A 12244-nucleotide genomic window follows, 5' to 3' on the forward strand; every position below is an offset into this window, starting at 1 on the left:
AGGCGCGCAAACCGTATTCCATTGTTAATTATAGTAGTTGCAAGGCCCCCTTAGAACAAGCAACAGTACTATTTGTGTCAATATGGGGGATATTATTAACACTATCTTCCTCCCCGTAGATATCTTCTAGCCCCACAATTGGTTCAAACTTCCTATTGAAGTCTCCTCCGATGATCAGCTTGGTTTTGTGGTCTAGACCAGAGATACAATTAGCTAGCTGAACTATTGTTTCTGAATCCTTGTTAGGGGATTGTGGTCTGTTATAAATATTAATGATACAGACCGGCCAGCCTTTTTCATCCCGAAATTTTATCGCCCGGATGTCCGGGCTATTAGAGTCTATTTCTTGACATTAGATATCTCTAATGGATTCTTCTGTCAAAACATTGCACCTGAAAGCAGGTATTTGACCACTTTCTCAATAATTGGATCGCAAAAACAATTTTGCCGACTCCCACAGGGATTCAAGAATAGCCCAGGATTATTCTCAACGAGGGTAACAGAGTTACTACAAATATATGATGATGAAGCATTATCATATGTCGATGACATCTATCTCACAGATGATGACCTGGAGACTCACTTAAAAAGGGTGAACACCATAATACTTGGGTTTGCATCAGAAGGTTACAAATTCAACTTTAAAAAGTCACGAATTGCCCATCTAACTGTCCTATTTTTAGGATATGAATTATCAAGTGAAGGCAAAAGCCTGGCAGACAATTTCTTAGAGAAATGTGCTGTACTCCAAGCTCCAAAAACGCTGAAGAATTTACAATCAATACTAGGTTTCCTGAATTTCGGAAGAACATACATTCTAAATTATGCAGAGAGGGTTAAACCTCTCTATGAATTAATAAGACCAGATTGCAAACAAATCAATTGGACTCAGAAACACACAGAGATTTTGAGATCATTGCAAACAGACATGTTGGCTAAAAATAAATTACAAACTCGCGAAAACATACGCAATCTTGTAATCTGAGTCATCCCAGGAAGATGCGGATTCACATACCTGACCTCTAAAGAGGGAGAAACGCTACCTATAGCTTACAAATCACATTTCTACACTCAAGCTGAAATGAAATTCAGTTCTACAGAAAAAATTCTGACTGCGGTTCAAACTGCTGTAGCAAAAGAAAGAGCCCTAGCACAAGGTAAACGAATAATAATCGTTACACCGGTACCTGCCTTAGAAGCAGTAACGAAAGCAAGCATTCCAAATGCTAAAGCATTACATCCGAGATGGATACAATGGGTTAATTCTCTTGCTGCAATAGACGTAGTATACAAAGTTGATCCTAATTTAAAAACACAAGAATTTCTCCAATATGAATATGAATGTCCTCTGCCGACTGAAATCCTGCCTCTAGAACATTACGGTTGTATAATATATACAGACGGATCAGCACAACCCGCAGTTGGGGGTAAACAAGCATATAGTGCTGCATGCGCGATCGTTAAAGGTCGTTGGCATGAAGGTAAATTTAGACCAATGGTCACTAAAACTCAATCTCTAAGAGATTGTACAGCTCAGCGAGCTGAATTGAAAAGATCAACGACCGCAACACCGCCACCCTCTTAGACAACCTCGCCAACCTCGGACTTAAACAACTGGTCACTTCCCCCACCCACATCGCAGGTCACACACTCGACCCCATCTTCACCTCCAGCAATCATGTCTCCTTCAGCCACACTACGGATCTCCTCTGGACTGACCACAGCTGCGTTCACTTCACCTACAACAAGCCGAAACCCATCAACCACCTCCAACCAACTCTGCAAAGAAACTGGAACAAAATCACCACGGACCAGATCTCCGCATCGCTCCTTCTAAACACCCCAGCCCACTCTTCTAACGCAAACGAAGCCGCCACCAACCTCACCCTATGGCTATCCAACACCGCCGACACCTTAGCACCACTGAAAAAACGTCATAGCAAACCTGGCAGCAAAAAGGCCTCATGGTTCAACGATGATCTTAAGAAGTCCAAGAAACTCTGCCGCTCCCTTGAAAAGGCCTGGAAAAAAGACCCAACCACTAGCACCAAGGACGCCTTCAAAAACGCCACCCGCACTCACCACCAACTAATCCGAAAGGCAAAGAAAACAGCATTCAAGGATCGACTTGACAACAACGCCCACAACAGCAAGGAACTTTTCAACATCGTCAAGGAATTTACCAATCCCTCAGCCAACTCCAACGACATCACCCCCTCTCAAGCCCTCTGCGACTCCCTAGCCTCATTCTTCCACAACAAGATTGCGGACATCCACAACAGCTTCGACAACCAACCCGGAGACCATCCCACCCGACCATTGACTAAACATTCTCCCCCCATGAACACCCTTAACATCTGGAACCCAGTCTCCACTGAGGACACAATCCGCCTGATGAACTCCATCCACTCAGGATCCCCCACAGACCCATGTCCTCACCACATCTTCAACAAAGCAGACTCCATCATAGCACCGCACCTCCGAGACGTCATCAACTGCTCCTTCAACTCCGCCACCTTCCCGGAAAACTGGAAACACGCCGAACTCACCGCCCTTCTGAAAAAACCCACAGCGGACCCCACCGAACTCAAAAATTACCGCCCCATCTCGCTCCTTCCATTCCCGGCCAAAGTCATCGAGAAAGCTGTCAACATCCAGCTCGCCGCCTTCCTCGAAGCCAACAAATCCCTCGATTCCTCACAATCTGGCTTCCGAGCAAAACACAGCACTGAGACCGCCCTCATCGCAGCAACAGATGACATTCGAACTCTACTGGACAATGGAGACACAGTCGCCCTCATCCTCCTCGACCTCTCTGCAGCATTCGACACAGTCTGCCACAGCACCCTTTTACAACGCCTCAATAACATCGGAATCCAAGGAAAAGCACTTGAATGGATCACCTCATTCCTTGCCGGAAGAACCCAGAGAGTCCGCCTCCCACCATTCAAGTCCGAGGCCACTGAAGTCATCTGTGGCGTACCACAAGGATCCTCACTCAGCCCCACCCTCTTCAACGTATACATGAGCCCCCTCGCGGCCATCGCCCGCCAACACAACCTCAACATCATCTCTTACGCGGATGACACTCAACTAATCCTTTCTCTCACCAATGACCCCAGCACCGCCAAAACTAACCTACACGAAGGAATGAAAGAAGTTGCCGAATGGATGAAACAAAGCCGTCTGAAACTGAACTCAGACAAAACAGAAGTCCTCATCTTAGGAACATCCCCCTCTGCATGGGACGACTCCTGGTGGCCGGAAGCCCTCGGAAAAGCACCCATCCCGACAGACCACGCACGGAACCTAGGCGTCATCCTGGATTCTTCACTCTCAATGAACAGACAAGTCAGCGCCGTATCCTCTTCCTGCTTCAACATTCTTCGCATGCTCAGAAAAATATTTCGCTGGATCCCCACCGAAACAAGGAAAACAGTCACCCACGCTCTGGTCACGAGCCGACTGGACTACGGAAACACCCTCTACGCAGGCACTACCGCTAAACTCCAGAAGAAACTCCAACGAATCCAAAACGCCTCAGCCAGGATCATATTAGACATCCCACGCAACAAACACATCTCTGGTCACCTTAAAGACCTCCACTGGCTACCCGTCAATAAGAGGATCACTTTCCGACTGCTAACCCACGCACACAAATCACTCTACGACATCGGACCAGAATGCCTCAACTCGCGACTGTCCTTCTACACCCCCTCCCGCCAACTGCGTTCTTCCAGCCAAGCCCTCGCCACTGTACCTCGCATCAACAAGACCACCATGGGAGGCAGATCCTTCTCATACCTAGCTGCTAAAACATGGAACTCACTCCCCGCTTACCTTCGCCTTACCCAGAACCACCTAGCATTCAGAAAGCAACTTAAAACGTGGATATTTGACAAGTAATCCTCCTCCCCTGTCTAAGCGCCTTGAGACCCTCTGGGTATGTAGTGCGCTATACAAATTTTTTGACTTGACTTTGACTTAGCATTTAAGATGGCGTTTGAAAATACCGATCGCGAATTCCCCACACTAATAGTGTGCGATTCATATTATTATGTTGAGTCTTATAATGAATACTTGCAGAACTGGGTTCAAAATGGCTTCAAAGATGCAAAAGGTGGCACAATCAAGCATAAAACGCTTTGGGAACAAATAGTTCTTTTACAGAAAGAACTACAAAAGACTCACGTGATACACACACTGAGTCATCAACGTGATGGCGTTCACGTTGCAGGGAATTCATTGGCTGACGAAGCCGCGAAGGCAGCTGTGCAAACGGCTTCCGTAGCGGCATTCACCCGGTCAAAAACAAAAAGACAGCGACATACTACAAGCTGTCAGTGCTTCAGTAAAAAAAAAATGACAAAAAAACACTCCTGAAAGGCTTTCCAGTAAAGTACTCATACATAACTGATGCGAACAATGTTCCGTCTGCTCGAATCCCTGGTGTGGGGATAGAGCAATTTCAAACATGGAACACAGATTAGGACTCATTTCAGCGGCACACGAAGGGCTAGCTTCTGCACATGCTGGTATTTCCGCCACAACATCATTATTAAAACAGAGATATTGGTGGCCGGGCATAAGAAAGCAAACTAAGAACTATGTTCTGGGATGCGAAATATGCCAAAGAATGAAAGTATCAACAGTAAAACGACCAGCACAGACGCCCCTTCTAATCTCAGATAAACCATTAGCATGTGTTTACCTGGACCACTGTGGTCCCTTACAAAGGGATGGCAACCATAAATATATCCTGGTCGCAGTGGATTCCTGTACGAGATTCATTTGGATGTGGCCCCAGCACTCGGCTGACGCCAGAACTGTTATAAAAGATTTGCGAGTCTTTATCGGCACATACGCAATTGGCATGCTACATTCTGATCAGGGTCCTGCGTTTAGCTCTCGAGCTTACAAAGAGGCCATGAACAGCATGGGCATCGCATTACGGTACTCTTCTCCCTTCCATCCTGAGAGAAATGCAGTTGTGGAAAGAAAAAAACGGGACATAAAGCAATCTATAACGGCGAGGGTATTAGGTTCCGGTGAAGGGTGGGTCAAACATTTAATAAGTGTCCGGCGTAGTCTTAATAATCTGCCAAGAAACTCTCTAAAAGGTCTCACTCCATACGAACTATTGTTCGGAACTAGAATGCTTTTTCAGGACCTTGATTGTCACACTTCAGTGGTAGAAGAAAAATCCTTTGATATCAAAGATCGTTTGGCTGTTTTACAGGACTTAAATGAAACAAGAAAAAACCTGAGTAACATAAAGTTGAAACAACAGCCGAAAACCATTGAAGAAAAACCACCTGTCCCAGCAAGACCTGTCTGGATTCCAAAGATTGGGAATCTGGTCAGAGAAAAGATCACGGAAAAGAAGGAATTTGGGCCTTCTTACAGAAAAGCAGTACCTATCTTAGCTATCAGCGGAACAAGATGAGTTGTACTACCGCCCCTTGCTGGTAAAAAGGAGAACAGAGTTGTATCCATCGACCTGGTAAAACCACAATCAGGTGGCCAATAATAAGTAGTAGGCCAAGTGGACTCCCAAGAAATAGCAGAATACCGAAATTTGCTACAATCCAAGAGGCTCATACTGAGAGACTAATCACATTTGATAAATCTGCAGTGAGTAACAAAGGACTATGCAATAATGCCATAGAACTAGTGCCTCTTGAAACCCAAATTGCAACAGTTCGTCAAGAAACACCAGTCTACAATGATGTAGCCCCTGACTATGCTTATGAAAAAAAGAAAAATGCAAAAGCAAATGAAAATCCGGAAAAAATTCCAACAATTGACAGAACTGCATCCGGCTACTTCATCAATTTCGACAACTTCTCTGAAGATCCAAGCGAGCATGAAGAAACGCCTCCAACAAAAACTTTCAAAGTCAAAATAATTGAACTTTCTCACTAACTAAAAGAAACATATTCTGATTTCACCATGGATTGAATTTTGGATTGTGTTAGGTGTACTTACTCTCCTGCTTTGGCTCATCATGGTTCTATGTTTGGAAAAATTCATTGTTGGAAAATATAGTACAATGGACACAGCAAGTCAGAACATCCACTTGGTTTTAAAGCCTCACACATCCTCCCACATCGAGAAAAGAGAACTGACATCAGTAAACATCTCAGCCAATCCAATACCCGGTGGGGTAGCAAGGGACAGAATGGATTATGACATTTTTGGCCCGGTTGAACTCTTGAAATATCCACATAAGTTCAAGGTTTCATTAAGTGACTTTGTGACACCAAGTACATTCTCTGATGATTGGGACTTTGAAAACATTAATAATATGATGTCAGATTTAGTAATGTCAGCAAAATTTACAGAACATGATTACTTACAGGGTTCATCGAATTATGAAGAGTTATACTGTTATAACCATTATGGTGATTACTACTTGCATAAAACTGCTCAGCCTAGAAATGTTTTATCTTATAACCAGTGGGAACACTGTCCAACTCCACCAAAAGGCAGTTCGAAAACATTTTATGAGAAATTCCAGTACTTCTCAGGGTTTAATAACAGTTCTCGGGAAACGTTTTATTTTAAAATGTTAAGTAAAACAGGAATGAAAACAATGTTGACAAATACTAAACTGATTCATTCTGAAAAATGTTACGACAAAATGTCTACATTTGGTTTCGAATTTTGGAAAAACACCATTGAAACAAAAACGATCTGGGGTTCCAAAGATTGGCAAGTACAAGGCCTAGAAGCATTATTTAGGGCCTGCATGATCCCAGAACAAATGATATTCTTGAATGACACAATTCAACAAACTACTTGTCTTGGCTTAGCTAAGATAAAAGACTTAAATAAACCGTCTATTCCGAAACCCATAATTGATAGTGACAGCACTACAGATGTGGAGATAGACGTATCCCATATTTTACACCAAAACAGAACACATCCTGATTGGAAAAAGTGGTTGATCTGGCCAACAGACACGAATAACTGTCAAGATAGATTCCTGAACAAAACACAGGGGTTCACAATGACCAGACCAGACCCTAGATACTCCCAGAGACAACATCCAGGGATAGTTACAACATACAGTGTAGGGAAACTTTGCCTTGAGTGGCTAGAGAAATCCACACTGGCTGAAATTAAGCAACACTTGACTTTACTTAAAGACGGTGCGGACTTGCGTGATTTCATAATGGAACCACGCAAACCGCGTCAAAAACTTTTCATAGCGGCCGGTATATACGCTGCGTACAACGAAGCATGGAAAGTAATGCAAATTGAAACAGCAGAAAAAATACGAAAAATTGATCGTATAAATTTGGAAAAATTACTTTCTGTTGTGGACAATGGGTTAACGACTCTGTCCTCCACAATATATTCACTGGACAGCATTGTATCATCTGCTTTTGATATAATAGAGCAGGACTTACTAATGTTACAACATGGTCAGTCTCAATTGCATTCTATTGTACAGCTTGGTTGGATGTTGCAAAATCTGCGTTCAGGCTACGTACCATGGCGTTTAATCAACACAATGTCATTATTCGGTATCTTTAACCTTACTGATAAACAAATCAGTTTGCCACAAAAGGAGTAGACTATACGATTCTGAGCATTGAAAAAGTTGAGAGATTACCATTGACAATGTCGGAGAGACCTGTCATTGAATGGATAATACACGGAACGATAACAACTTTCCAGTTTAAATACTGTCAAGAGTATATACCTGCAGGCCAGTATGAAAGGTTGGGTAAAGAATACATCAAATCAACCTGGGATTTACCTTATACACATAGATGTTATAGTGAAGAGAACAAGGAGGTATTCCTTAGTGGTAAAAATTGCAAAAAATCACTAAGCGGTACACTTCTGTGTCAAGGTATTAATTTGCATGGAGCCTGCGAAGGGTCTTTGAATAACCTTTCATGTCACCTGCAAGGCACGCCTGCAAAACGGATAGAGCCATTTTTTAGACCACTTTCTAATGGCAGTTACGTTTTAATAAGTGACCACAGCTGTTGTGGCATGCTACCAGGAAAAGCCTATCTGACAACTGTAACTTCCATGGCAGTTTGCTGTATGCAAGTATTGTATCCACACAGCAATCCAGATATTGGGGCTGCGTTATGGCCTCGGTTGAATATCTCTTCTATTCGAAATGATACTTTAAGCAGAATGAAGTCTATTCTTTTACAGACAACTGTGCCTCTAACGTCATTAAAAGAAATGTATGATCTGCAAGTGGCAAGGACATCGGCAGAGATACATTCCCTTTTATCGACAAATTGCCCCGTGCATTTCGTAGAAATACTAAGCCAAATCTTAAACATGTCTGATACCAGTGGCATCGCAAATGTATTTAAGACCATTTTTTCGGGACTGTTAGCATCCTTTGAAACAGTTCTGGGCATCTTCCCGAATTTTGTCTATTCTGTTTTTGGCGGCCTACCCTTAATCTTGGGACTCGTGGCAGGAATTTTTCTTTTTGCTCCTTCTGCACCGACATGGCAAGCCAATCCACAGACAAGACTCTAGCAACGATGGAAGAAACGATCCTAGCAATACGATACCGAGACCGTATCACTAAGGTCCTCAGATTGGCCCGGCTAAGAGATCTGAGTACAACCTGGTTTCTTTCATTCAGACCGATCTGGAAAGATTGCATCATACCTGTGCTTCGATGTCTGCTATGTGGAGAAGAATGCGTGTTGGACATCTGTCTTACACTACAATTAGCAGTACCAATGGATATCAATACTTTGCTAGGTCCTGTAACGACTCGTGTATCGTGTTGTCACCAGCGGCTACCGATTCTGATGACGGCATTCGTTGAGACTTCACCACTACGAATAGGTAGCGGTGAGGTACGAGAGGTAAGCAGCACCAATCAGGTACAACCTTCTGTAAGCATTGCTGATCCAAACATCGACGATAGCAATCACTGTCAGCACTATGATTGCAGTAGTAGGAGCCATCTGTAGATTGACAACTAAGAGTAGTGTTGTTAAGGTGAAAACATATTCCCGTTGGAAGAAAAGACACATTATCTCTATGATTATGCTCAAGCAGTGTATTCAGTTATTACGAGACCCTCCACAAAAGATGGCCGCAGCAGTGGACTCGACACGCATAGGAGCGAGCAGTCTAGTGTTCGAAGCCTCACGACTTCGGAAACGCTCAATGCGTGCGAGTTCCGTTTGAACTACGCACTTCAACTGACTTTGTGAGGAGGCAAGTTGGCTTTCCTTGCGTTCGTAGGTCATTCTGTTTTGACATTGACTTTCAGTTCTTTAGAAATTAAATTACAGTTTTCTCAGTATTCAGTGGTGGCAAAGGTACCTATATATCACATGCGCAACGTGGGAGTCAACCGAGAAACGAAGGTGTTTGCTGCAGAGCTGTCAGGTTTGCTACATTGTTGCCAGTCAGCGCGTCTTCATAAGGTACCGTTCAATATGATTTGTAAATCCATGAAGAGTCAAGTTTGCTGTCAGAGAAGTGACGACAAAGCATACAAACTATCTGGGTTATATTCCTTTAAGGTGTTGCGAACTTTACAGAGAAAATACTGAAGGCTTCAGTTATTTCGAGTTTGAGAAACCTACACAATCCTTGTACAGTTTATAAAAATAGGTTCACCATTTACAAGAGACTATAACGGGTAAGCTAGTATTAGCAGCAGCTTGATAGTGCAAGTATAGTTTAGATCAACAGAATATCGTTATTTACCCTTGCAGGTGCTGTAACACATACGAGAAGTAGTTATTCAGCCTATATACACAACTAATTACCAGAGAGAAGCAATAGCCATGGTCGAAATGGTAAACTCTATGTAAAAGTCAATTTATTGTTAAAAAATCTCATATTAGGGTGTAGTTGTTTATCAGTTTTGTCTACTATGCAGGAGCTGAGTGTACCCCAACCAGAGAAACCGTGGTGCACAGAGTAGCAGCCTCCAAGACCACGAGGACTACAATACTCGAGCAAGGCTGTCTCTCTTTTTCACTCCACTTCCCCTTTCCCCCCCCGCTTCAGTTATTGCCTAGAAGTCGTTCGGGCGGTGACTGGGGTGGTGGGTCATTGGGAGCATCGTCGGCTTCTGTGGTTTTGGTGCCAGCGCTCATCTGACTTGGTTTGACAGATTGAAGTGCCCTTACCCCTTTCCACCTGAGCCGCGATGGCGGAGGGATTTGATCTTAAGACTCTGGCTGGGATCCTTGACGGTTTGCAAAGCCAATTAACGCAGTCTACTGAAGACAATAGGGCCTTGCTAGATGAATTAAAAAGGTCCCAACAGGAAACCCATTTAATTAAAAAAAAAATGGAAGAACTCATGACAGGTAGACTTTCGGACCCTGGTCGTAGTTCAGCGGCGGAGGCCGCAACTCAAGTCATCCACTCAGTGGCCCCAGTGGTTCCGTTGGCCAATCCAGGGAGATTTGGGGGTGATCCACATAAGGCGCAAACCTTTCTTACACAGTGCTCATTACATTTCCTCTGTAGGTCAGTGTTTTTTAAGGAAGATCAGGTAAAGGTTGCGTTCATGCTGTCCTACATGAGTGGCAATGCGGCGGCTTGGTCGATGCCCTTGATATCCCGTGACGACCCAGCCTTGTACAATTTTGACCTGTTTAAGAAATAATTTTTGTGAATTTTTGATAGGAGAACTGCAGAACAGGCCACCGACAACGAGTTACTGGATCTAAAACAAGGAAATCGAGAGTTAATAGCGTACATTGCACAATTTAACAAACTGATTGTAGAAACGGAGTGGCCTGCAAGTAAACACTCCGCCATATTCTATCGGGGTCTTAAGGATGAGTTAAAGGATGCTCTGGCGCAAATTCCTAAGAGGCCCCAGGAAATTTCAGAGTTGATAGACTTAGTTCTGCAGCTGGAACATCGATTATATGAAAGAAAGTCTGAGAAGAAAAAAGATTTCCGGACGTTTTACCCGCGATTAGATCGTGTGAAGTCAGACTCTGTTAGGTCAGAGCACACGTCCAATGAGGAAGCAATGCAGATTGAATCCATCAGGGGTCCACTTACAAAGGAAGAGAGGGAGAAAAGACGTGCTAACAATTTGTGTATGTATTGTGGTGTCTCCGGTCATTTGGTCAAAGACTGTGTCAAGAAACCCAAGATTAATGCGGGTTTAAAAGACAAATCCCATCAGTAGGAGGAGTTGCTCTGGTGGGAAAAATTGCAAATTCAACTCCGGTCATCCAGCAATGAATTAATACCCTTCAGTCGGCAGCGCCACATCTGACGGTGTCCTCTGTAGTAAGGTTTGGAACTAAAGTTGTAAATGGAGTGTCCGTTATGATTGATTCCGGAGCAACCGGCAATTTTTGTGATCTAAAATATGCGAGTGAGATGGGGATTCAAGCCATAAAGAAAAAGCATTGTGAAATGGTTAAGGCTGTAGATGGCACTAATCTCACGTCTGGACCCATAACCGAAGAGACCGAAACTTTGGAGTTAATCAGTCCACAAGATCATCAGGAGTTTCTTAGGTTCAATCTAATAAATGCTCCGCAATTTCAGCTAATTTTGGGCTTGTCTTGGTTATCAGAGCACAACCTGAAAATCGATTGGGAAAGAAGAACGATTGAGATGACTTCAGAACATTGTCTGCAGAATTGTTATTCGGATTGCTGTCAGAAAAGTCCAGGGTCTCCGGCTTCGGAACTGGCACAACTAACTAATAGAGTGTGTGTCTTAGATGTCAAGAAAATTCCAGAAGAATACAAGGATTTGGCGGGGGGTTTTGATAAGATCAATGCTGAAAAACTGCCACCTCATCGTTAGTATGACTGTAAAATAGATCTTGAAGCTGGAGCCAAACTGCCATGTAGTCGTATTTACGCGCTCACGGAAGCTGAAAATCAATACCTGAGAGAATATCTGGACGCATATTTGAAGAACGGATTTATCCGACCATCTTAATCTCCAGTCTCCTCACCTCTGTTTTTTCGGCCCAAGAAGGACGGAACCTTACGCATCTGCATCAACTATCGAGCCCTGAATTTGGTGACTATCAAGAATCGGTATCCATTACCCCTCATCTCGCAATTGTTGGATCAGGTCAAAGGAGCCAAAATGTATACCAAACTCGACTTAAGAGGAGCGTACCATCTGGTAAGAGTTGCAGAGGGGCACGAATGGAAAACGCATTTCGCACCAAATATGGCCTCTTTGAGTACCAGGTTATGCCGTTTGGTTTAAGTAACGCCCCTGCGGCCTTTCAACATCTGGT

This window comes from Lissotriton vulgaris, chromosome 7, assembly GCF_964263255.1.
Source record: "Lissotriton vulgaris chromosome 7, aLisVul1.2, whole genome shotgun sequence".
Lineage (NCBI taxonomy): Eukaryota > Metazoa > Chordata > Amphibia > Caudata > Salamandridae > Lissotriton > Lissotriton vulgaris.